Here is a 24992-nt window from a genome sequence, read left to right as displayed (position 1 = left end):
GGAATTTAATGGTGAAAGACTGAATACATTTCTTGAAAATCAGGAACAAGGCATGGTTATTCTCTCTCTCCACTCTTTTTGGCATAGTACTGGCATTTCAGGCACTACAATAAGACAGAAAAAAAAAATAAAATGCATGCCAGATTTGAAAGAAACAAATAAAATGGTCTCTCTTGGCAGACAAGATGATTTTCTATGTAGGAAACCCCGAGGAATCTACACAAGTAGAAACCAAATGGATTTATGTGAGTTAAATAAAGTCACAAGACATATGATCAACAAAAATCAATCATATTTTTAGATAGCAAATATGAACAAGTGTAAACAGAAATTAAACCCACAATACCATTTATAGTTTTTCCCAAAAATGTTATATTAGATATAAGCCTAACATGGCATGTACAGATTCTGTATGATAAAAATAATAAAATGCTGATGGAAGAAATTAAAGAACTACTTGAAGTGACATGATGGATGTGATTTGGAACACTCAACATAGTAAAGTTGTCAATTTTCCCTAAATTAATTTATGAATTACACAAGTACAATATCTCAGCATATTTATTGTATACATAGAAAAACTTATCCTAAAATTTATATAGAAAGGCAAAACTCAAAAATAGCCAAAACAATTTTAATTTTAATAAATGGTGCTAAGCAAAAATGAATTGTAGATTAAAGTGTAAAACTATAAAACTTCTAAGAAAATAATATAGTAGAAAATATTTGGGAACTAGAACTTAGCAAGGAGTTCTTAGACTCAGCATCAAAAGCAAGTACCATAAGAGGAATGATTGATAAATTGGAACTTATCAAAATTAAAACCTTTTACCTTGAGAAAAAGATGAAAAGATAAGTTGCATGGTGGAAGAAATATTTTCGAGTCACATATCTGACAATAGATATAAAATATGAAAGACTCCTAAAACTCAGTGAAACAAACAAAATAATCCAGGCAGAAAGTGGGTAAAATACATGCACAGACACTTTACTGAAGATTATATGGCAAATAAAAATATGAGAGATGTTTAACTTCCTTAGCAATTAAAGAAAGGCAAATTAAAACCATAATGAAATATTACTAAAACTTTTTCAGAGTGGCAAAAATAAAAAATATCAAATAGTGGTGAGGATTTGGAGCAAGTGGGTCACTCATACATTGCTTTGGGGAATATAAATAGCACAGTCACTTTGGGAAACAGACGGTCAGTTTTTTTTGAAACTAAACATGGACTTACCGTACAACCTGGCAATTGCATTCTTGGGCATTCGTCACAGAGAAATGGCAAATAATTTTCACCCAGGGCCTTGTAAACAAATGTTCTTAGTAGCTTAATTTATAATATCTGTAAACAGGAAACTACCCAAATGTCCTTCAGTGGATGAACAGCTAAACAATGATACATTCATACATACCATGAAACACTACTCAGTAATAAACCAGGAATGAGCTATTCACACACCTAAGAACTTGTGTAAACCTAAAGGAAATTATGCTTAGAGAATAAAAGAAGTCAGTCTTAAAAACATGCATACTGCAGGGATCCATTTTTGTAATATTTGTGAAATATAATAACATAATTATAAAGAAGAAAAACTGATCAGTGACTGCCAAGTGAAAGGAGTGAGGTGGGAGGGGATAGGTGTGTCTACAAAGGGGTAAAACAAGAAAGCCTCGTGGCAATGTACAGTTGAGTATCTTGATTTTGTTGGTGGGACACAAGGCTGCACATATGATAAATTGTACACACCCCTAAACACAGGGATGCCTGTGTACTGGCAAAATCTGAATAAGTACTATGGATTGCACTAATATTGTCTTATTGGCTTTGATATTGTACGGTTGTATAGTTGTAGAAAATATTAACTTTGGGGAAGACTAAATGAAGTCGACATGGGACTTCCCTATACATTTTCTGCAATGTCTTATGGATAAATAATTATTTCAAAATAAAAATTAAACATTACTTTCCTGGGGAGCATGTAAAATAATTTAAGAAAAATGAATGAATTTTCCTGTAGAAAGTGTCAGGTATTAGGTGTCAGAACCTTAGTTTTTACTTAACGTAGTGCACCTGAGTCTATCAATGGCCTTAATATGTATTTATAGTGCTATAGTAATGGCAGATTACATAACATGAAATGTTCCTGACCCTAGTAATTTTCATTCAACACTCATTTAACAAATGTGGCAGACACTAAAATGGTCTGTTAGGTCTGTATGTACCAGGTTTGCCCACTAAGAGAGTGGTAGCCAAGAGCACATGGCCTCCAGAATGTCCCATTATCCAGATATACTGCTTTGCTTTCCTCTTTAACCTAGGCATCTTGAAATCTCGAAAGTATCTGTAGCGTAGTTTTAAGGTTCAGAGTTATATTGAGGAAGACGTGGTGTGAATCCATGTGACCTTCCTGTATATTCAATTACATCTTGCCGTATATCCCTGTACAATGTCCTGTGACTCAATAATTATTTCAAAATAAAAATCTAATAGGAAAACAAAAGTGCACTTTCCTGAATAAAGTATCTTATGTGATGATGTTAAGAGTTTTAATCAGACAAAGTTAGATTCTAATTTGGGGCAGGGGATGCGAAAGCTGCTACTTAGACCACAATCTAGTTATTCAAGACTAGATTTCAAAAACTTCAAGAACAATTTTTGACACATGAAAACAAGCTCATCATCACTAGCCATCAGAGAAATGCAAATCAAAACCACAATGATATACCATCTCACACCAGTGAGAATGGCGATCATTAAAAAGTCAGGAAACAACAGGTGCTGGAGAGGATGTGGAGAAATAGGACCACTTTTACACTGTTGGTGGGACTGTAAACTAGTTCAACCATTGTGGAAGACAGTGTGGCGATTCCTCAAGGATCTAGAACTAGAAATACCATTTGACCCAGCCATTCCATTATTGGGCATATACCCAAAGGATTATAAATCATGTTGCTATAGACACATGCACATGTATGTTTATTGCGGCACTATTCACAATAGCAAAGACTTGGAATCAACCCAAATGTCCATCAATGACAGACTGGATTAAGAAAATGTGGCACATATACACCATGGAATACTATGCAGCCATAAAAAGGGATGAGTTTGTGTCCTTTGTAGGGACCTGGATGCAACTGGAAACCATCATTCTCAGCCAACTATCGCAAGAACAGAAAACCAAACACCGCATGTTCTCACTCATAGGTGGGAATTGAACAGTGAGATCACTTGGACACAGGAAGCAGAACATCACACACCAGGGCCTGTTGTGGGGTTGGGGGCGGGGGGAGGGATGGCATTAGGAGATATACCTAATGTAAATGATGAGTTAATGGGTGCAGCACACCAACATGGCACATGTACATATAGGGTAACAAACCTGCATGTTGTGCACATGTACCCTAGAACATAAAGTATAATTAAAAAAAAAAAGATTTAGAATTCTTAATCTTTAGTTCACTAAAACAAAAACCTTTCTAAAACTCAGTTACCTAATTTCTAAAATAAAAATAATTATATTTAACCAAGAGGGTTGCTATCTCAGTTAAATGAAAAAAATGCATGTGCAACATTTACAAGATGCCTGTGATATATGCAATAAGTGCTATTATTGCTAAATAAATTTGCTATAATTTATGTTATGTGCTAACTTGGCTGTGAGGGCCCTTGTATCTAAACTGAAGCAGATATCAATAAATTTGTCTGCCAAGGGCCAGACAGTAAATAGTTTAGGCTTTGGGAACCATACAGTCGCTGCAACAACTACTCGACTCTGTTGTTGTATTGCAAAAGCAGTCATAGATAATAGTAAGTAAATGAGCTTGTCTGCTGTCCCAATAAAACTTTTTTTGTGTGGATATTTAGCTTGCCAGCCTTACAAAAACAGGCACTGAACAATAGAATGATGGGGCATTGGGAGGAAGGTGGGACAAGGCTGCGGGTGAAAGTATGAAGTAAAAGTTTCTATATCATCCATAACCAACAGCACAAAACACAGAGTGGTAAAACATAGAAGTTGCCTTTGGTATTATGCTGAATTTAGAATTTGTCCTGTAATAAGTGATGGGGAGCCATTGGAAGGGTTTTGAAATTACTGAGCCCTGATCTAAAAAGATCATTAAGGAGATCTTCAGAACATGAACGTATCCTCTTTAGGTTCTGCTTCTATTGTAGGATGACATTTGAATAAAAGAGGGAAAAAATCATTAGGTTATCTATAAAACAAATAGTGATTGCCAAATGTCTGGGGTAGAAAATTTCTTTGTGTGATTATGGGAGAGCAGGCTCATCTGCTTAAAAGGAACAAGTCAAGGCGTTATGACACTTACAGGTACTGTGGTGTGGTCCATAATGAGATCAACGAGGATCAATTTGGAGGACCTCATAAGTTATGTAAAGGTCTTTATGTTTTTTCTAAGTATGGTAGGATACTCTTAAAGTATTGAATAAGGAAGTGATCTGCTCTGATGTACAGTTTTTAAAAATCATGTTGGCTACTGTGGGGCAAAAATACAGGAAAAGCAGACTAATTAGAAAGCCATTTTAATACTCTAGGTGAGAGATGATGATAACTTAGAAGCATAAGAAGTTATAAGAAAGTAGAGTAGTAGTTTTTCATTGATGTAACTTTTAAAAATAATTTGTTAGAGATGTGATTGGTTTCAGAAATCCACTTGGATTCTCATATATGCTGACTACTTGTTTTAACTTTAAGTGTTATTTTCCCTTTTTGACAATTTCCATTGGCATTTTCATAGAAAATTTACTGTTTTAATGTTAGCACTTGATCTTGTCTTTACTTCATTGTTTCCCTATCCCATATACATATTATCTTCCCTTTACACCATTATTTTTCTACTCTCCCTCTCTCTTTCTCTCTCTGTCTTTCACTCTCTCTCTATATATATGTACTATATATTCACATATATATACACACACATATATATATACTATGTTCATGTCTCTATATATACACACACACATATATATACTATGTGCATGTCTCTACATATACACATGTATACACATCAAATTATATTTGCTGTAAGTTAGGTAGCTGGAGTTCTTGTGTCTCCACCAAATGTAGATCCTCCTTTGGAAATTACCACTGAGAATTAGTATTATTAAAATAGTAATTATACCTACATTTGGCTAATTTGAGAAGTAATTGCCCAATTTCAGCCACAATTAGTCACTTGGCTATATTTTTCAGGCACGATTTCATTATGATGAGAAACAAACAAACAAAAAATGTGTGTTAGCTGCTCCTTTAACGATCTGCCTACTAATGAGCCTTTCTTCTGCACATACTTTCTTCACTTGAGTACTTCCACAAAGCATTTAGCATCCCCTAGGGAATTTCTTGGACTAGCACAATGGAAATAGTTTCCCCATGTTTGAAGATTTTTAGATGTTTTATGAATAGCTATAGTTCATTGAAAAACAACTTCTTTGGGCTATCACCTTGTGGTAGAAAAAATAGTGAATCTTTTGATTATGAAAATGTAAAAATGGGTTGTTTGTAATTAATCATCAGGTTTGTCTATGTCTCTACCTCAACAAAACAAGTGATTACAGAATTCAGCAGTCAAAAATTAAAAGCATCTGTTACACACATGACATTATATAGTAACTGCCTGAGTTCCATGTTCTTGGAAAACAGAAACAGTTAAAAATAATTGCCCTTCACCCAATCCTTTTGTGCTTAGAAACCAACTAGTCACTGCAAAGGACCATTATGCCTTAATATTGTCCAAGATAAAACCTGTTTCCATCTTGTCTCATGCCTTCTATAAGATTGGTGAATGCTTCCCTTATATACCTACCTCGATTAATCTCCAGGCTCCCCTTTCTTTTCTCTCAGATATTGTCATTAATGAACATTTACCTTATTGCAATAGCTTGAATAAAATCTATTTGTTTGGTGCATTTGTTTTTCACACAAAGTGGCATCTGTTTCTAAACCTAGATAACTAAGTAGAGAATAAAAATGTATTTTACTATTATGATAGAAACATTGGGGCTTATAGACTTATAATATGGGTGGTTAAATCTGTAACAGACAATATTGAATAGTGAAATTTAAAAAATATCTACCATTAGAAATATTGTCAGAGGTGTTTTCTGAAACTACCAAAGTCAGATTGGGTGACAGTATTTCCATTCTTATGATAAAAAGCTTGTTTTTAATAGGTTGGAAGAGAAGTCAGAAATATTTGTCTCGGTCTAAAATTTTTTAATGAATGAAGTGTAAAATTTTTAATGTTTCTATACAAACACAGTAAAGCATGAATACTTAATAATGGAAAACATGGAATAAATACATAATACAAATTTAGTAGAATTGGCTACCTAAAAATGGACAATATCCATAAATACAAATAAACATAATAAGGTACAATAAAAAGACAAACTTACCGGTAAGAAATATTTGCAAATATCTCATAATTAGTAGTGTCAATATTTTTTATAAAATAAGTCCTTTTACCTATAATGGGAAATAATCAATGGTCAAAAGAAAAAAAGAGAGAAAACAAGAACTGAGAGAAAAATTTAAATAGCTAATAAATATATTGAGTATACTGAATGGAAATGTACATTCAAATAATGAGATATCTCCTCTCTTTTAAATTGTGAATTCTGCACCCCTCCCCACAATTTAGAAGACTAGATTTCAGAAACTTCTTCAAGAACAATTTTTAGTATATATTATAACATTTTAGAATTATTAATCTTTAGTTCATTAAAACAATGCTGAAATTCCCCTCTGAAGGAATAATCAAAGCTAGAGAAAAATTCTACATAAAATTAAATCTTAGTGTAATTAATAATAGAGAAAAATTGGAAACAAATTGAATGCATAGTAAGGGGGGAAAGTGTCTAAACAAATTTTACAATGTTTATACAGATATAATATGAAACTTTAAACAACAGGTTGTTGATGAATAATTAATATGAAAAAATACTTCAAAATGTAAATTATGGTAAATTTATTATATGTTTTTGTTTTCTGCATTTCCAAAAACATATATCTATATGTATATTCAAAGCTTAACAACTAAAATCGAACTGTCACATAATAGAGTCCCCAAATTCATTGTTGCTAGAAACATGAACTCAGGAACGGATAGAAATGCTTAAGTCACTTACAGAAGGGATACTTTGGCCCAGTGAAAATTGAAAATGTGTAAGATTGGATATAACCAAATTATTATTTCCTAAAAGTAAGCAAGCTATGTTACGGAGTAGATTTTTGGGTTTCCTTTGGGAAAAAGATATCAAACTAGGCATGAGTCAGAATGTTCAGATTAAGTTCCTTCATTCCATTTTTACAAAACTGAATCCTAATTGCATTTTATAGAGTGATCATACAGCTCACCTTTTAGCCATGAAATGTTAAGAAACATATTAGGTAGAATGTTTTTCTTTGGTTTTGGAGGAAATGAGGAACTTAGCTTGAATATGCCTCTGTAGGCTTTCTTTAAGCAATTCTGATTAAACGCTGCATAATAGACAAGAGAGGACATAATTGTGCTTGTTAAATGCAGTCTCCATTTAACTGTCAAACAAGAGAGTAGAAAAAGGAAAAAAAATAACTATTGTCAGCCATGGAGATAATTTCAGACAATCACAATAATCTGCATTACAATATTCTTTCCTATGAAAAAGACGACCATAACACCATCACAAACAGCAGTTCAATGATAACCACTCAGATTTGATGCCTTAAATGTGAACATCTGTTTCTATCATTAAAACTCTCAGAGTGCTGTTAATTACTTGTCTTCATCTACTTTCAGTATCTGTAAATATATATTCAAAATCTAAAAAAGCAATTCCCATTATTTAAACAATTGATAGTAACATCCGATGATACTACGGGTATCATACCTGCACACAAGTGGCTGCTTCATTCTTGAGGAATTATGCACATACCTAATATATAAAATCTGTTTCTTATTTAACATTCCCCTATTTCTCACATTCATTGTTGGATTATATATACATCATGTGTGTATACACACACATAAACACAAACTGTGACACTTACACGCAGGCAAACATACAGAGAGACAGGGATAGAGAGCTAATGAAATAGATATAGATATATGGTAAAAGACAGGTACATATTTGAGTATGTATCAATTGGAAGTTACTATAATTTAACTCATTCAAAAAATTCACCCAATTCAAAAACAGAGCCCAAAACCCTTTAAAATATGCCATTTTTCTTTATAAAGTAATGTATTTACAGGGATAATGTAAAATCAGATGTTTTAATATCCTAGGCAGTGTTCATAAGTTTCTGTGTCCTAAGTCTATGAAAAAGTTATATATGATACACTGTGGTTGGTACAGCATGCTTTACATCATAGGTGAAAACAATATTAGATATAAAACTTTCCAATATTTCTACATTATTGGCTGTTAACCTGAGCTAGCCTGGGGAAAAAGGGGGAGAGAGGAATGAATGCCTTAGAAAGAATATCATAATACAAATAAAAATGGGAAAGAATGTCTGAAAGAATATTAGAACAATGATCACCAACATTTAGAACTAGGTCATTTTCCTTCTAGAATTTTTGCTGACTTAACTCAGCTCTCAAAAACTAACAGTTGCTCTGTCCTTTCATCATTCAAAATTTTGTGGGGAGGTAAAGGCTGTGGTCTCCTTGAAGTATTATGCAGGAGTAACATGACCGAGACGAGCCGTCTATATAGGAGAAACAAGCAGTGTGAAAAAATAAGAGGTATGATTCACCTGGGTTTGACAGGATAACCACTATTCTTTCCATAGAAGTGATGTCTAAATCTAACAAGATGCAATAGCACCATGGAGCATTGACACCACCTCAATAAAACTTAAATTCACAGCTGCTCTTCCTGAGGAAGAGTCAAAGAGTCACTGTTATCAGACATCCAAATTGCAGTGGAATTCTTTCTACCTTCTTTGCTTTTCTTCTGAAATCTGGATTCAATGGCTCATATGAAGATCACAGTAAATTCAGTCTTTATGGAAATGTCTGTCTCTCAGTATCATTAGTCTTCCCAATCTGGATTGCACATAATTTGAAACATTTTTTAAATGAGTCAAAACTATGAACTTTGTTACTGACAAAATGTAAGCTGGAAGACAAGGTTAAATATTCTTGTTAATAATATCTTAACACAGAAATCTATTATTCAATTTGCTCTTCAAAGAATTCCACCAGTGACTGGGCAGGGCTTCCCCATCAGGAAAGAAGAGGCTCCTAGACAAATAAAAGTCTGGAGAACAAGACGAGAACTTGTGTTTACTCAAGTTCTATACTTTCTAAATATACTGTATATTCAGAAAGAGCCATGACAGATAAATCAGGCTGGAAAATTATTCCTCCAGATGTAACAATCAGATAGGGAAAGGTGAGCATATACAACTTCCCAGGGAAGACTGAGTATAGGGTTAATATATATGCGTTAATATATGGTTAATATATGAGATGGGGGACACTGAGCAAAACAAATTAGTAAATCAAGAGGCCAATAGAAGGGATAAATGGAAATGACTGTACTTAACTTATCTAATCAAAGGCAAGAAAAGAAGCATAGAACATGTAAGAAAATATGGAATGCATGATAAACTGTTAGATTTTTTAAAACAAATTTATCAATAATTGCATCTGATATGGATAAACTAAATACTACAATTAAGAATGAGTATAGTCAGACTGGAGATATATATATGTGTGTGTGTGTGTATATATATATATATATATATATATAGGGGAGGTGGGGTGGGTATCTGTGTGTTTGTGTAAAATAAATTTATGTGTTCCCAAGTAGACACACTTTAAATATAAGGTAATAGACTGGTTGAAAATAAGGCATAGAAAACATTTTTCATGAAAATGCAGCCCAAAGTAAAATCAGTTGTATTTTGCCATTCCTGTTGTTATAAAGAAATGCCTGAGACTGGGAAATTTATAAAGAAAACATGCTTAATTGGCTCATAGATCTGCAGGCTGTACAGAAAACAGCAGCTTCTGCTTCTAGGAGGCCTCAGGAAGCTTCCAATAATGGTGGAAGGCAAAGCAAGAGCACACATTACACATGGCCAGAGCAGGAGGAAGAAAGAGGGAAGAGGGAGGTGCTACACACTTTTAAATGACCAGATCGCACCAGAACTTATTCACCATTACAAGAATAGCACCAAGGGGATGGTGCTAAACAATTCATGAGAAACTGCCCCCGTGATCCAATCACCTACCACCAAGCCCCACCTCCAGCATTGGGGATTACAATTCCATATGAGATTTGGTGGGAACACAAATCCAAACCGTATCACCAGTATAGGCATACCTCATTTTATTGTACTTCACAGATACTTCACTTTACTGTACTTCACAGATACTGCATTTTAAAATTTTTATTATATTATATTATGGTTTTTGTTTGTTTGTGTTTTTACAAATTGAAGATTTATAGTAACTCAGAGCCCAGCAAATCTATCGGTGTTATTTTTCCAACAACATATACTAACTTCATGTCTCTGTATCACATTTTGGTGATTCTCACAATATTTCAAGTCTTTTCATTATTTTACATCTGTTATGGTGATCTATGATCAGCGATCTTTGATGTTGCCTATTGGAATTGTTCTGGGGTACCATAAACCATGACCATGTAAGATGGTAAACTTAATCTATAATGTTATATGTGTTCTGACTGCTCCACCCACCAACCATTCCACATCTCTGTCTCTCACCCTCTCCGCTTAGACTTCCCTATTCCCTGACACACTACAATGTTAAAATTAGGCGAATTAACAGCCCTCCAATGGGCTCTACCTGTCTAAGTAAAAGGAAGAGTTGCATGTCTCCCACTTTAAATCAAAAGCTAGAAATGATAAAGCTTGTGAGGAAGGCATGTTGAAAGGCAAGATAGGCCCAAAGCCAGGCCTCTTTTGCCAACTAATTACCGAAGCATGAATACAAAGGAAAAGTTTTTAAAGGAAATTAAAAGTGCTACTCCAGTGAAAAGAAAACAAAACAGCCTTATTGCTAATATGGAGAAAGTTTCAGTGGTCTGGATAGAAAGAACGTCAAACTAGGCACAATATTTTCTTAGGCCAAAACATAATCCAGAGCAAGCCTTCAAATTTCTTCAGTTCTATGAAGGTTGAGACAGCCGAGAAAGCAGCAGAATAAAAGTTTGAAGCCAGCAGGCAGAGAGGCAGAGGTTGGTTCAGGAGGTTTAAATAAAGAAGCCGTCACCATAACATAAAAGTGTAAGGTAAAGCAGCCAGTGCTTTTGTAGAATTTGTAGCAAGCTATTCAGAAGATCTTGCTAAGATAATTGATGAAATCTAAACAACAGATTTGCAATGTAGATGAAACAGCCTTCTGTTGGAAGGGGAGCTCATCTTGGACTTGGCGTAGCTGGAGAGGAAAAGCCAATGTCTGTCTTCAAAACATCAAAGCTTAACCTTACTCTCTTGTTAGGGGCTAATGCAGTAGGTGACTTTATATCTAAAACATTGCTTATTTGCCATAAAATCTTGGAGCTGTTAAGATTTATGCAAAATCTACTTTGCCTGTGCTCTATAAATAGAATAACAAAGTCTGAATGATGATATGTCTGTTTATAGCATGGCTTACTGAATATTTTAAACCCACTGTTGAGAGATCTACAGCTCAGAAAAACAAGATTTATTCTGACGTATTACTGCTCATTGATAATGCACTTGGTCCTCCAAAAGCTCTGATGGAGACGTACAGGAAAGTTACTGTTTTCATGCCTGCTAACATCCATTCTATGGCCGGTGAATCAAGGGGCAATTTGAACTGTCAAGACTTAGTATTTAAGAAATACATTTCATAAGGCTATAGCTACCATATGTAATAATTCCTCTTGTGGATCTGGGTAAAGCAAATTAAAAATCTTCTGAAAATGACTTACCATTCCAGATGCTGTTAAGAACCTGTATGGTTCAGGGAAAGAGATCAAAATATCAACATTAACACACATTTGGAAGAAGTTGATTCCAACTCTCATGGATGACTTTGAGAAGTTCAAGGCTTCAATGGAGGAATTAACTGCAGATGCGGTGGAAATAACAAGAGAACTACAAGTGGAGCCTGAACATGTGACTGAATTGCTACAATATCATAATAAAACTCAAATGGATGAGGAGTTACTTTTTATGAATGAGCAAAGAAAGTGGTTTCTTGAGAAGGAATCTACTTCTAACAAAGATGCTGTGAACATTGCTGAAATGATAAAAAAAAAATACGGTAATACATATACTTAGATAAAGGAGCAGCAGAATTTGAGGGGATTGAATCCAATTTTGCAACAAAATTTACTGTGGGTAAAATGCTACCACAGAACATCATGTGCAACAGAAAAATCTTCTGTGAAAAGAAAAGTCAACTGATGTGGCAGTCTTCATTTTTGTTCTATTTTAAGAAATTGCTACAGCCACCACCACCTTCAGCAACCACCACCCTAATCAGTCAGCAGTCATCAACATCTTAAAGTAAGACTTTCCACTAGCAAAACATATTATTACTCTCCTAAGGCTCAGATGATTATTAGCATTTTTTAGCAATGAAATATTTTTAAAATTAAGGTATGTGGATTGTTGTTTCAGACATAGTGCTATTGCACACTGAATATATTATTCTTTAATTATTACTTTTATATGCACTGGGAAAAGAAAATGTGTGACTTCCTTTAGTGCAATAATCACTTTATTGCAGTGGTCTAGAACTGAACTGACAATAATCTCAGAGGTATGTCTGCATGAAATGCAAAACATATTACAAGAGGTAAAGAGGAACATTTCATAATGATAAAATGGTCAGTACACAAGAAATTTATAACAATTTTAAATTTGTTTGTGCCTAATAAACTCTAATAGGATAACTAATGAATTAAATGATGAAATAGACAATCTAATTTTGATGGAAGAAGCGCGTACATCTCTTAACAACTGATAAAACAAGCAGCAAAACATGTGGTAAGGATGTTAAGGATTTGAACAAGACAGTTAACAAAATTGACCTAAATGGCAAGTGTGGAACAATTAGAGCCAACTCATGGCTGTGTGATCTGTGCATTCATAAGCCCCATTCCTAGAAGGGCTGCACACTTGTTTTAATGCTCTAGCACCACTGTGTTGAAATTCTTAGTTTTTGAGCAAGTGGCTCCACATTTAATTTTTCACTTGGCCCACAAGTCAAATAGTCAGTCCTGCCAACAATTATGAAAAACACATTATTATTATTTTTTATTTAAATAGAGTTTTGTGGAACAGGTGGTGTTTGATTACATGAATAAGTTCTTTAGTGGTGATTTCTGAGATTTGGGTGCACCCATCACCCAAGCAGTGTACACTGTACCCATTGTGTAGTTTTTTTATCCCTCACCCCCTTCCCACCCTTTCCCCCAAGTCCCCAAAGTACATTGTATTGAGACGTGAAGCCAGCTGGACTTCCTGGTTCAAGTGGGGACTTGGAGAACTTTTCTGTCTAGCTAGAAGATTGTAAATGCACCAATCAACACTCTGTAAAAATGTACCAATCAGTGCTCTGTGTCTAGCTAAAGGATTGTAAATGCACCAATCAGCACTCTGTAAAATGGACCAATCAGTACTCTGTAAAATGGACCAATCAGCAGGATATGGGTGAGGACAAATAAGGGAATAAAAGCTGGCCACCCCAGCCAGCAGTAGCAACCTGCTTGGGTCCCCTTCCATGCTGTGGAAGCTTTGTTCTTTCGTTCTTCACAATAAATCTTGCTGCTGCCCACTCTTTGGGTCTGTGCCACCTTTAAGAGCTGCAACACTCACCACAAAGGTCCATGGCTTTATTCTTGAAGTCAGTGAGACCAAGAATCCACCAGAAGGAACCAACTCTGGACACAGTATCATTCTTATGCCTTTGCATCCTCACAGCTTAACTCCCAATTATAGGTGAGAATATACAATGTTTAGTTTTCATTCCTGAGTTACTTCACTTAGAAAAATAGTCTCCAATCCCATCCCGGTTGCTGTGAATGCTATTATTTTGTTCCTTTTTATGACTAAGTAGTATTCCATGGTGTGTGTATATATATATATGCACACCACATTATCTTTATGCACTCATCAACTGATAGGCATTTGGGATGGTTCCATAGTTTTGCAATTGTGAATTCTGCTGCTATAAACATGCATGTGCAAGTATTTTTTTGTATAATGACTTATTTTCCTCTGGGTAGACGCCTAGTAGTGGGATTGCTGGATCAAATGGAGATTCCTTAGTTCTTTAAGGAATCGCCACACTGTTTTCCATAGTGGTTTTACTAGTTTACATTCCTTCCAGCAGTGTGAAAGTGTTCCCTTTCACCACATCCATACCAACATCTATTATTTTTTTGATTACGGCCATTCTCGCAGGAGTAAAGTGGTATTGCATTGTGGTTTTGATTTGCATTTCCCTGATCATTAGTGATGTAGAGTATTTTTCCATATGCTTGTTGGCCATTTGTATATATTATTTTGAGAATTGTCTTTTGATGTCATTAGCCCACTTTTTTATTTTATTTTATTTTATTTTTTTGAGATGGAGTCTTGCTCTCTTACCTAGACTGGAGTGCAGTGGTGCCATCTCAACTCACTGAAACCTCCCCCTCCTGGGGTTAAGTGATTCTCCTGCCTCAGCCTCTTGAGTAGCTGGGATTACAGGCACCCACTATCATGCCCAGTTAACTTTTGTGTTTTTGTAGAGACACGGTTTTGTCATTTTGGCCAGGCTCATCTTGAACTCCTGGCCTCAAAAGATCCACCCTCCTCGGCCTCCTACAGTGCTAGGATTACATGTATGAATCACCACACCTGGCCCTTAGTTCACTTTTTGAAGGGATTTTTTTTTTTTCTTGCTGATTGTTTGAAATCTTTGTACATTATGGATATTAGTTCTTTTCCGGATGTGTAGATTGTGCAGATTTTCCCCCGCAAAATTTCTTTTGCACAGAAGTTTTTTGGTTTAATTAAGTCCCATCTATTTATCTTTGTTTTAGTTCCATCTGCTTTTGAGTTCTTGGTCATTAAGTCTTTGTCCAAGTCAATGTCTAGAAGGGTTTTTCGAATGCTATCTTCTAGAATTTTTATGGTTTCAGGTCTTAAATTTAAGTCTTTTCTCCATATTGAGTTGAGTTTTGTATAAGGTGAAATATGAAGATCCAGTTTCATTCTTCTAAATGTGGCTAGCCAATTATCCCAGCACCATTTGTTGAATAGGGTATCTTTTCCCCACTTTATGTTTTTGTTTGCTTTGCAGATCAGTTGACAGTATGTATTTGGCTTTATTTCTGGGCTATTTATGCTGTTCTATTGGTCTATGTGCCTATTTTTATTCGAGTACCATGCTGTTTTGGTGACTATGGTCTTATACTGTAGTTTGAAGTCAGGTAATGTGATGCCTCCAGATTTGTTCCTTTTGCTTAGTCTTGTTATGGCTATGTGGGCTCTTTTTTGGTTCCATACGAATTTTAGGATTTTTTTTTATAGTTCTGTGCAGAATGATGGTGGTATTTTGGTGGGAATTGCATTGAATTTGTAGATTGAAAAAGCACATTATTTTCAAGCACATTTACCTGTATGTGTACTTATACTCTGCTGTCTCATTTGTCTGTTTCCTTAGTTCAGTGAAGTTCAGATTTATGTGCATTAGAATTCATACAGGTGGAGAATCTTAGCCTCTATCCCCAGGTATTCCAATTTGTCTGAATTTTGGGCCCAATAATCTGCATTTTTAGGAGGCAGGGATTTAAAGAGCATTATTGAATTTCCTGATAAGGGCATTCCTCCTTAAGAAACAAAATATGTAAGCCAACATAGGATGGAATTGCAAAATAAATTATTAGACACTTAGCAGGATATACTGCCCAAAGCTTGACTCTCTGAGAATTTAACATGACGAGTATAGGGGCTTTCAAGGAGTAAAATGAGGACACTTAAATTTGCTCCCTACCCCTTCCCTTCCACTGGGGTAGAAATGGGAAATGGGTAGTTCGAGTGTCTCAGATGATCTAGGACATATCCACCATAAGATTCTGTTATTGAAGAAAAGAAATGAAGGGATCATTTTATATTTTCCATGTTGAGGAGAGCATGCTAGGGTCCTAAAGAGAAAATAAGAAGGAAGAACTGAGAAGTTTTACATCTGTGGTTACCTATCATAGCCTCACTAGGTTTCAGTGGAGTGGAATACATTGGCGGCAAGAGAGGCCCCATGCAGGAGCAGAACTCACTACCTCACACAGAGTGAATCTTCACCTGAGGGATTTCATCCCCTATATGGCTTCCAGATGAGTAGGGCCATTGCCTTTCCCAGCTTTGGCATAGTGCCCATACTATGCCAAATATATCTTTCAGTATCCATGGAAAAATGTGATCTTCTCTGTCCTTGCCCACTAGTCATCTAGCCGTAGCCTGAGATGTCAGCTTCATTAAAATTCTAAGCCAGGTTGTAAGCTTTCCACTGAGCGCTTTACCTGGTGTGAAAGAGAACCTTAATTGCTACTGTTTTGGAGAGAGATTAGAGCATATGGAATCACTCTAAGCTTGTTAGAAAGGTCAGAGATTGTTTAAATATCATTTCTGTATAAGCCAGATGTTTCATGAATGTAATAAAATTTCTGGGGTATACCCAATCATATCTCTATTGCCACCTAGCAACCTTGTTAGAAAACTGATAATGGAAAATCTGTACAAGGGAATGGAGATCAACCCATCTTTTGTGAGTAGTACAGAAAAATATTAGCTGTTTTGAGGGAGAGAGAAAATGGTAGGCAATGGATTCCAACACTAACTTCATATTAGGAGCTCCAGTGGAGCTTTGAAAAGTTAGTGGAGGAACCTGGAAGGCATAATATTAATTGAAATAAGCCAGACATAGACAAATACTGCATGATCTTACTTACATGTGGAATATAAAAAGTTGATATTATAGAAGTAGAGAATAGAACAGTAGTTACCAGGGACTGGGGAGGAGAACACAGGGGACAAAGAGGAGAGATTAGTCAATTGATACAAAATTATACTTAGATAGGAGGAATAAATCCTGTTGTCCTATTGCATCCTAGGCTGACTATTGTTAAAAATAATGCAATGAATATTTCAAAATAGCTAGAAAAGAGGATTTTGAATGTTTTCACTACAAATAAATGATGAATGTTTTAGGTTATGGCTATGCTAATTACTGGATTTGTTCATTATACAATGTACACAAGCATCAAAAGATTACACTGTATGCCATAAATATGTACAATTGTTACGTGTCAACTAAGATAAAAATTTTTTAAACTCTTAAAAGCTTACAAATAGCCAGTTCCTACCCTAGAGATTTGGTTTCAGTTGGTATAAGGTGGTTCTAGGTTTTTGTAATTTTGTCAGATATTCCTATGTGATTATGTTGTACATTCAGGGTAAAGATTACTATGGTAAATATTCTAAAAGCAAACCTAGAGGCATTGGAAAAACATGAAGTTTAGGGTTTTATGCACTAAAACCTCAGTGTGGTTTATGTGATTGCCCATGAGAGACTCAAGATAATTTAATAGGAAAATATAATTCCTAAAGAACTGAGGTAAGAGAGATGACTGTTTGCAATCCAGTCTTTCTTGAAATAGACTTCTTAAAACAAGCAAAGTTATTTTATTTCTGGAAGGAGAGATTAGCCCCTTTGCAGATCCAATGGTTTTAGTTAGGAATGCCTCTGTGGTCAGAGGCTCTTTCTCACTAGCCTTCATTTCTTTATTCTACAGATAATTTTTGAGCAGCAGTGGTGCATGATGGAGGGTTCTGATGGTGGAGTAAAAAAAATGGTAAACAGGCCACAAAAGGCTCTGCTTTCTTTTGGGGAAGACAGACAATATGCAAGTAAACAAATACAAATTTTGCATGTTAGAAAGTGATGGGAAAAACAAATAAGCAGCTTCAGACTTGAGTCCAGGTTTATGAAGGAGTTTGGGAAGGCCACACAGGTGAGATGATCTTGGAGCTCATATCTGAAGGAAGTGAAGATGTCACAGGGTCCACAGGGTTTCTATAGCATATTTTTAGTTTCTCCTTATTTCTAATCCTTAAAGGTTTAGAATTTGAAATCACATTTTTGGTCTGTAAGGTTTCTTTGCTGATATTGTCATACTTGTGCTTAAAAATGCCAAGTATGTGTCAATCTTAATAAAAATACAATTAGAGTTGTTTATGTTTTATTCTGTTCTTCAGACTAAAACCATTTTACAATGGGATATTTCCTTTAAATCCTCATAAGATTCTCCCCTTTTCTCCTAAATTGCCTAATATATTTGATGCCTTTACTCAGCTTGCCCCATTGTAAATGGACACAGGAAAATCTGGTATTTATCGTAGTTTTATTTGGCTAGTCTGTGGTTATTCTAGGTGGCTGTGAAGAACACAGAAGTTGGTACATACAACTGGGAAGTAACTGCTTTGCTAACCATGCCTGAGTTAGTTGAGGACCTGCTCCTGATTCTTGAAGCCTTCCTTCAGCGTGGATTACAGCAATCTTCAAGGTTTATTACCTAGTTATCTGTGTTAAAAAGAAAATGATTGGTACATGTGTCAAGGTAAATGGGTTTTCTGTTGATATGGCACAGCCAGAAACTATTCGAGGTACTCAAGTTACTCTCAGGTCATCACTCCTGTTTCCCTTGATTCTCAATCCCTGCTACTTCTGATGTCCTGCTTTATGGATGTTCCTGTGAATACAGACCCATGGAGACTTGTTAGTTTCCTATCTACATGATCTTGTTCTGTTATGCAGTGTAGTGGGATAACACTTAACACTTAATTCTGGAGTTCGGATTATATTTTTTGATGTCTGAAACCCTTTATTATTAGAAGTACATCTGTCTCCATGTTTATTTAATATATTTTTTACTCATTTCACAAGAAACTTGGGGGAAAAAAACCAGTTAAATAAATGAGCTCAAATTCCTTTACTGAAAGGAAGTAAATGTCCTATCTATACCCAAACTTTAGATCCCTGTCGCTAGGAGAGCAAGAAGACCCATGGTTGCTTATGTCTTCACCCCACCAAAGTCTCCAAGTTCTTTGTTCTGTGGTACTAACTCTAGTGTCAGCATCTTACTTAAGGGGAGCTCCTAGAGATTTACAGTAAGAGATACTGGATACCCCCATCATTACATATTTCTTGTAAAATAAAAAGATAACAAAAAATACTGACTGCCCAGACCCATATTGCCAATAACATGCATGTTGACAGAGCTGGCATAATAATGAAAATAAGCACATCATTATTGAAACAGTTATGGCATTGGAAGTGTTCTTGCTGCCTTTGCATACATCTTACATCCTCACAGCTCATGTGTAAAATACACAGATGAGAAATTACTTTTTGAGTTAGGATCGTGGCTGACTTTTGTCATGTATCTTAAGCACCGTTTCAGGGATTATGCAAAATGAGTAACATTCAGTTATGTTGTGGATTTTAAATTTAGCTAATCAATTTTTTATACATCAAGAGAGAGCAAATGTATAACACTTCATCATTGCCCAGTGAAACATTTAATTTAATACCTGGATTTATGCACCATTTATCTGAGTCTGCAGCCTTACATTACTCTTTCTTATTTAATTTACTCTACTGTATATGTGTGCAACAAATTTCCATTTTCAACAGAGAATTTTAATGTCTGCAGCAGAATAGGAGTTGGTAGATATGGATTTTGTCAAGTTGAGGTATTGATAGTTTAGTTATATTCCTGATTCAGCAAATACCATGGCTCTGGTGTGTTTAACCCCACCCAAGAATATAACTTCAAAATAGTGCTTTAGAATAAATTATATCTATAAGCCAAATCCAAGTGTTAACATTTCGTCGAAAAATGTTGATGTATGACTTCTCAGTCACTTTTTCAATCAAGTTTGAATGATGCTTTTCCCTACACCAAAAAGTTCATGAGTCAAGAAACTACAACTCTAGAATGAAAATAAATGATGTAAGTTTAAGACTACTAATCACTTCCTATTGCCCACTGAATAAAATGGAAATTCCACTATCCATAATCAGCGCCCAAACTGTCTTTGCAGACTCATCCTTATTCTGTTACACACACACACACACACACACACACACACACACACAAATCCAACCCCCCAATCAAAAAAAAAAAAAAAAAAAAAAAAAAACCTTTCTATTTTTTAGCCACTCCTGATTTTGTTTTTGGTTTTTTCTTCTAAATATATTGTTTATTACTAACTAGGTGTCTTTTCCTAATTGTCCAGGTGTAAACTCCTCCTTTTCTTTAAGATCTAGTTTCAAGCATCATCTTTCCTGTGAGTTGCCCTTAGCTTCTTCAACATTATAGCAAATGTTATTTCCTTCTCTGTGTTCCTGCACCACTTTCTGCGTTCCTGAATTCTTGGAATTAATTCATGTGCACATCACTGTAGGTAGACTGTGAGCTCCTTAAGGAAAGAAAATGTAATTATCTCATCTTTCAATCTTCAGAAACTAAAGCCATGCTTGACTCTGAGTGGGCATTCAACTGAATAACAACATTAAAATGCATTGGTTAAATTTAGAATTTTTACATATGGGGATAGTGGTAAAAATATTTACTTGTAGTTTCATAGACATTATTAGTTTATTGAAAATGAGGAATGTCAGCATTTCTCTGTAATGTCAACCAAGGATCTTATGTTGAATTTTCTGAAAATAAATTATAAAGAAATGAAATAGCACTTCTGAAATCGTAACCAGGAGACATTCATCTACTTGCTTACTTTATAAATGTGTATGGAGCACCAACTAGATCCTCCACTTTGTGTGAAACACTCATGAAACCACAACAGTCAACACAAACTAGATGTTTGTCCTCAAGCAATAAAGAAATGAGCAATTTTTAAAAGTGCAATTGGTATTATTGTTATAGCCTGATGGTTTAGTCTTGCCCACTGCCCAGAAAGGCTAATGCACAGAGAACAGCAGGCATTGCAGCAAAGAAAGTTTTATAATTGCAGGGCCAACCCAGTGGAAGGACAGGAGGTATTTGTCAACACTGCCTCGCAGGGAATTTCAGGTTCTTTAAGGGTACTTTGGTGGTCAGGAGGCTGTGGAACTGAAGCAATTGATTGGCTGGAAATGAAATCATGTAGCTGAGTCAGTTCATGGGCATGGGGTCTCAGGACCAGGTAGCATCTCACAGTTTAAAAAAATGCTAAGTCTGAAAAATATCTCAAAGAACAGTTCTTTAGGTTTCACAATAGTGATGGTATCTTTAGGAATAGTTGGGGAAGTTATAAATCTTGCAATCTTTGTTTACATGACTCTGGGGCAGTAAGCAACTTATAGAAAAGCAAACTAAACAAGAGTGGGGTATTACTTAACTATGCCTATTCTTTAGCAAAGCTCAAGCCCCTAACATAATTCTATCGTTTTCTTATGAATGAGCCTTATTTTTTTTTTTTTTTTCAAAAAAAGAGGGAGGTTAGTTTTTCTTTCCTCAAAGTTTAACTATAAGTTGGTTCTAGTAGTTAACTTGACCTCCAGCTAGAATAAGCGAACATCAAGTTAGCCTGTGGAGTTAGAAGCAAAATGGTGTCGGTCATGTTAGATTTCTCTGATGAATTACCATTCTGCTAAGGTGGTTTCAGCTCCCTGCCCCCTCTTTGGGCTTGAGCACATCTCATTCCTGAAGTATGGGCTAATGAGATGAAACAGGGTTGATGATCTCTCTGGCATCTTCTTGCTGACAGCACAGTTGAAGTTGCGATTGTACCCATTTGAGGAATGAAACATCAGTTGTCTGCATGTACTCACAGGTATCTGGTTGAGTTCCCAAGGTTTGCATAACAAGATTACTACTTTCATCCACAGTTTTAGTATAACACCTAAGAGAATAGCAGACTCTAAGGTAAATAATAAGCCCTAATGAAAGGAATGAAAATCTGAGTTTCAGAAATCCCTGTAAAAATGATCTATAGCTTGAGGAATCCAGGTTAACAACCCCCAAAAAATCAGACATGGGGCTATCAGTGGTGATAGTCATGTAACTTGTTGGGATATTTTTTCTACTCAGGTTTAAACTTTTCCTGAGGTAAACAGGTGAAGCAAGTGGTGTTAACACTGCACAGACTCCCTCCTGTTTAGCCAAGAGGAAATTTAGCATGTCCCAATTGTCTAGGACTAGCTGGGCTAACAAGTTAAGGGAACTTTGCTGAGCCCTAAAACAATTATCCCTAAGGTAGAAGACAGGTTTCTAATAATGTCTCTGATGGCATATACTCCATAACTATATAATAATGTCTCTGAGGGCATATACTCCATAACTATAACATAATGTCTCTGATGGCATATACTCCATGACTCTGTAACTCCATAACTCCATAAAAGACTGTTGAGACAAGAATGAGCCCATTCTTGTTAAGGAGGATTTGACCCTATGCCACAAAAAGGTATACCCCTTGGGTGCACAGGTAATACCCTCCCGGGATAAGTCCACTGATGGACTCCTTCATGGATAGCATAGACAAAATGGAACTGAGCCATTAATCCTTTTTACAGGCTCTCTGGAAGCCACGTATGTGATATCCAAGCTGTAGATCTTGTTGGCATAGTAGAGAGAGATTTAGATTAGAGGTTGTTGGAAAGACAAATTGAGGTAAACAGAAAAAGGCAAACGTAAAATGTTATCCCATACCTCTTCTTTAGTCAGCTTCTTAGTACTGAGAATAGAGTGGTTCACTTAAACAGCTGTGTCACATTCCAAGAAGTGGCATTGCAGATGGCCTAGGCCTCTATATACAATGAAGACAAACATGTTTTTAATAAGAGGCATTTATATGGACACAGAAGAAAAACGAAGATTAAGATTAGGAACAATCTTTAAATCAGTTCCCTTGAAGTCTGGATGGTAGTCATTTGAAGTATTCAGAAGTTAGACTCAAAGCATCTTTAGTCAAAGAGGAAAAAGGCAATAATAATCTGACAGGCCTTTTAAAAAATTTTTCCTTATTTGTATCATAAGGGGAAAGTTTCAACTTTCAGAGAGTCAGAAAAAAGGTAGTAGCAATTTCATTGAGTCCAAGTCAGAAAAATGGGAGAAAATTTTGAAAATGTTAGTTTGGAAATTTATAGCAAGAAAAGAATTTAAGATTCAGTTCAAATTGTAGAAAATAATAAAAATTTAAGAACAATGAGCAACGCTAGAATCTAATAACAGGTGTACTCTAGTTTTCTTCTTTTTTTAAATTTTTTTATGGTTATACTTTACGTTCTAGGGTACATGTGCATAATGTGCAGGTTTGTTACATATGTATACTTGTGCCATGTTGGTGTGCTGCACCCATCAACTCGTCAGCACCCATCAACTCGTCATTTACATCAGGTATAACTCCCAATGCAATCCCTCCCCCATTCCCCCTCCCCATAATAGGTCCCAGTGTGTGATGTTCCCCTTCCCGAGTCCAAGTGATCTCATTGTTCAGTTCCCACCTATGAGTGAGAACATGCGGTGTTTGGTTTTCTGTTCTTGCGATAGTTTGCTGAGAATGATGGTTTCCAGCTGCATCCATGTCCCTACAAAGGACACAAACTCATCCTTTTTTATGGCTGCGTAGTATTCCATGGTGTATATGTGCCACATTTTCTTAATCCAATCTGTCACTGATGGACATTTGGGTTGATTCCAAGTCTTTGTTATTGTGAATAGTGCCGCAATGAACATACATGTGCATGTGTCTTTATAGCAGCATGATTTATAATCCTTTGGGTATATACCCAGGAATGGAATGGCTGGGTCATATGGTACTTCTAGTTCTAGATCCTTGAGGAATCGCCATACTGTTTTCCATAAGGTTGAACTAGTTTACAATCCCCAAACAGTGTAAAAGTGTTTCTATTTCTCCACATCCTCTCCAGCACCTGTTGTTTCCTGACTTTTTAATGATTGCCATTCTAACTGGTGTGAGATGGTGTCTCATTGTGGTTTTGATTTGCATTTCTCTGATGGCCAATGATGACAAGCATTTTTTCATGTGTCTGTTGGCTGTATGCATGTCTTCTTTTGAGAAATGTCTGTTCATATCCTTTGCCCACTTTTTGATGGGGTTGTTTGTTTTTTTCTTGTAACTATGTTTGAGTTCTTTGTAGGTTCTGGATATTAGCCCTTTGTCAGATGAGTAGATTGCAAAAATTTTCTCCCATTCTGTAGGTTGCCTGTTCACTCTGATGGTAGTTTCTTTTGCTGTGCAGAAGCTCTTTAGTTTAACTAGATCCCATTTGTCAATTTTGGCTTTTGTTGCCGCTGCTTTTGGTGTTTTAGACGTGAAGTCCTTGCCCATGCCTATGTCCTGAATGGTATTACCTAGGTTTTCTTCTAGAGTTTTTATGGTATTAGATCTAACATTTAAGTCTCTAATCCATCTTGAATTAATTTTCGTATAAGGAGTAAGGAAAGGATCCAGTTTCAGCTTTCTACTTATGGCTAGCCAATTTTCCCAGCACCGTTTATTAAATGGGGAATCTTTACCCCATTTCTTGTTTTTCTCAGGTTTGTCAAAGATCAGATGGCTGTAGATGTGTGGTATTGTTTCTGAGGACTCTGTTCTGTTTCATTGGTCTATATCTCTGTTTTGGTACCAGTACCATGCTGTTTTGGTTACTGTAGCCTTGTAGTATAGTTTGAAGTCAGGTAGCGTGATGCCTCCAGCTTTGTTCTTTTGACTTAGGATTATCTTGACAATGCGGGCTCTTTTTTGGTTCCATATGAACTTTAAAGCAGTTTTTTCCAATTCTGTGAAGAAACTCATTGGTAGCTTAATGGGGATGGCATTGAATCTATAAATTACCTTGAGCAGTATGGTCATTTTCACGATATTGATTCTTCCTATCCATGAGCATGGTATGTTTTCCCATTTGTTTGTGTGCTTTTTTATTTCACTGAGCAGTGGTTTGTAGTTCTCCTTGAAGAGGT

Source organism: Chlorocebus sabaeus, chromosome 9, assembly GCF_047675955.1.
Source record: "Chlorocebus sabaeus isolate Y175 chromosome 9, mChlSab1.0.hap1, whole genome shotgun sequence".
Lineage (NCBI taxonomy): Eukaryota > Metazoa > Chordata > Mammalia > Primates > Cercopithecidae > Chlorocebus > Chlorocebus sabaeus.
The sequence above is the reverse complement of the archived record's forward strand: the minus strand, read 5'-3'. Positions refer to the sequence as shown.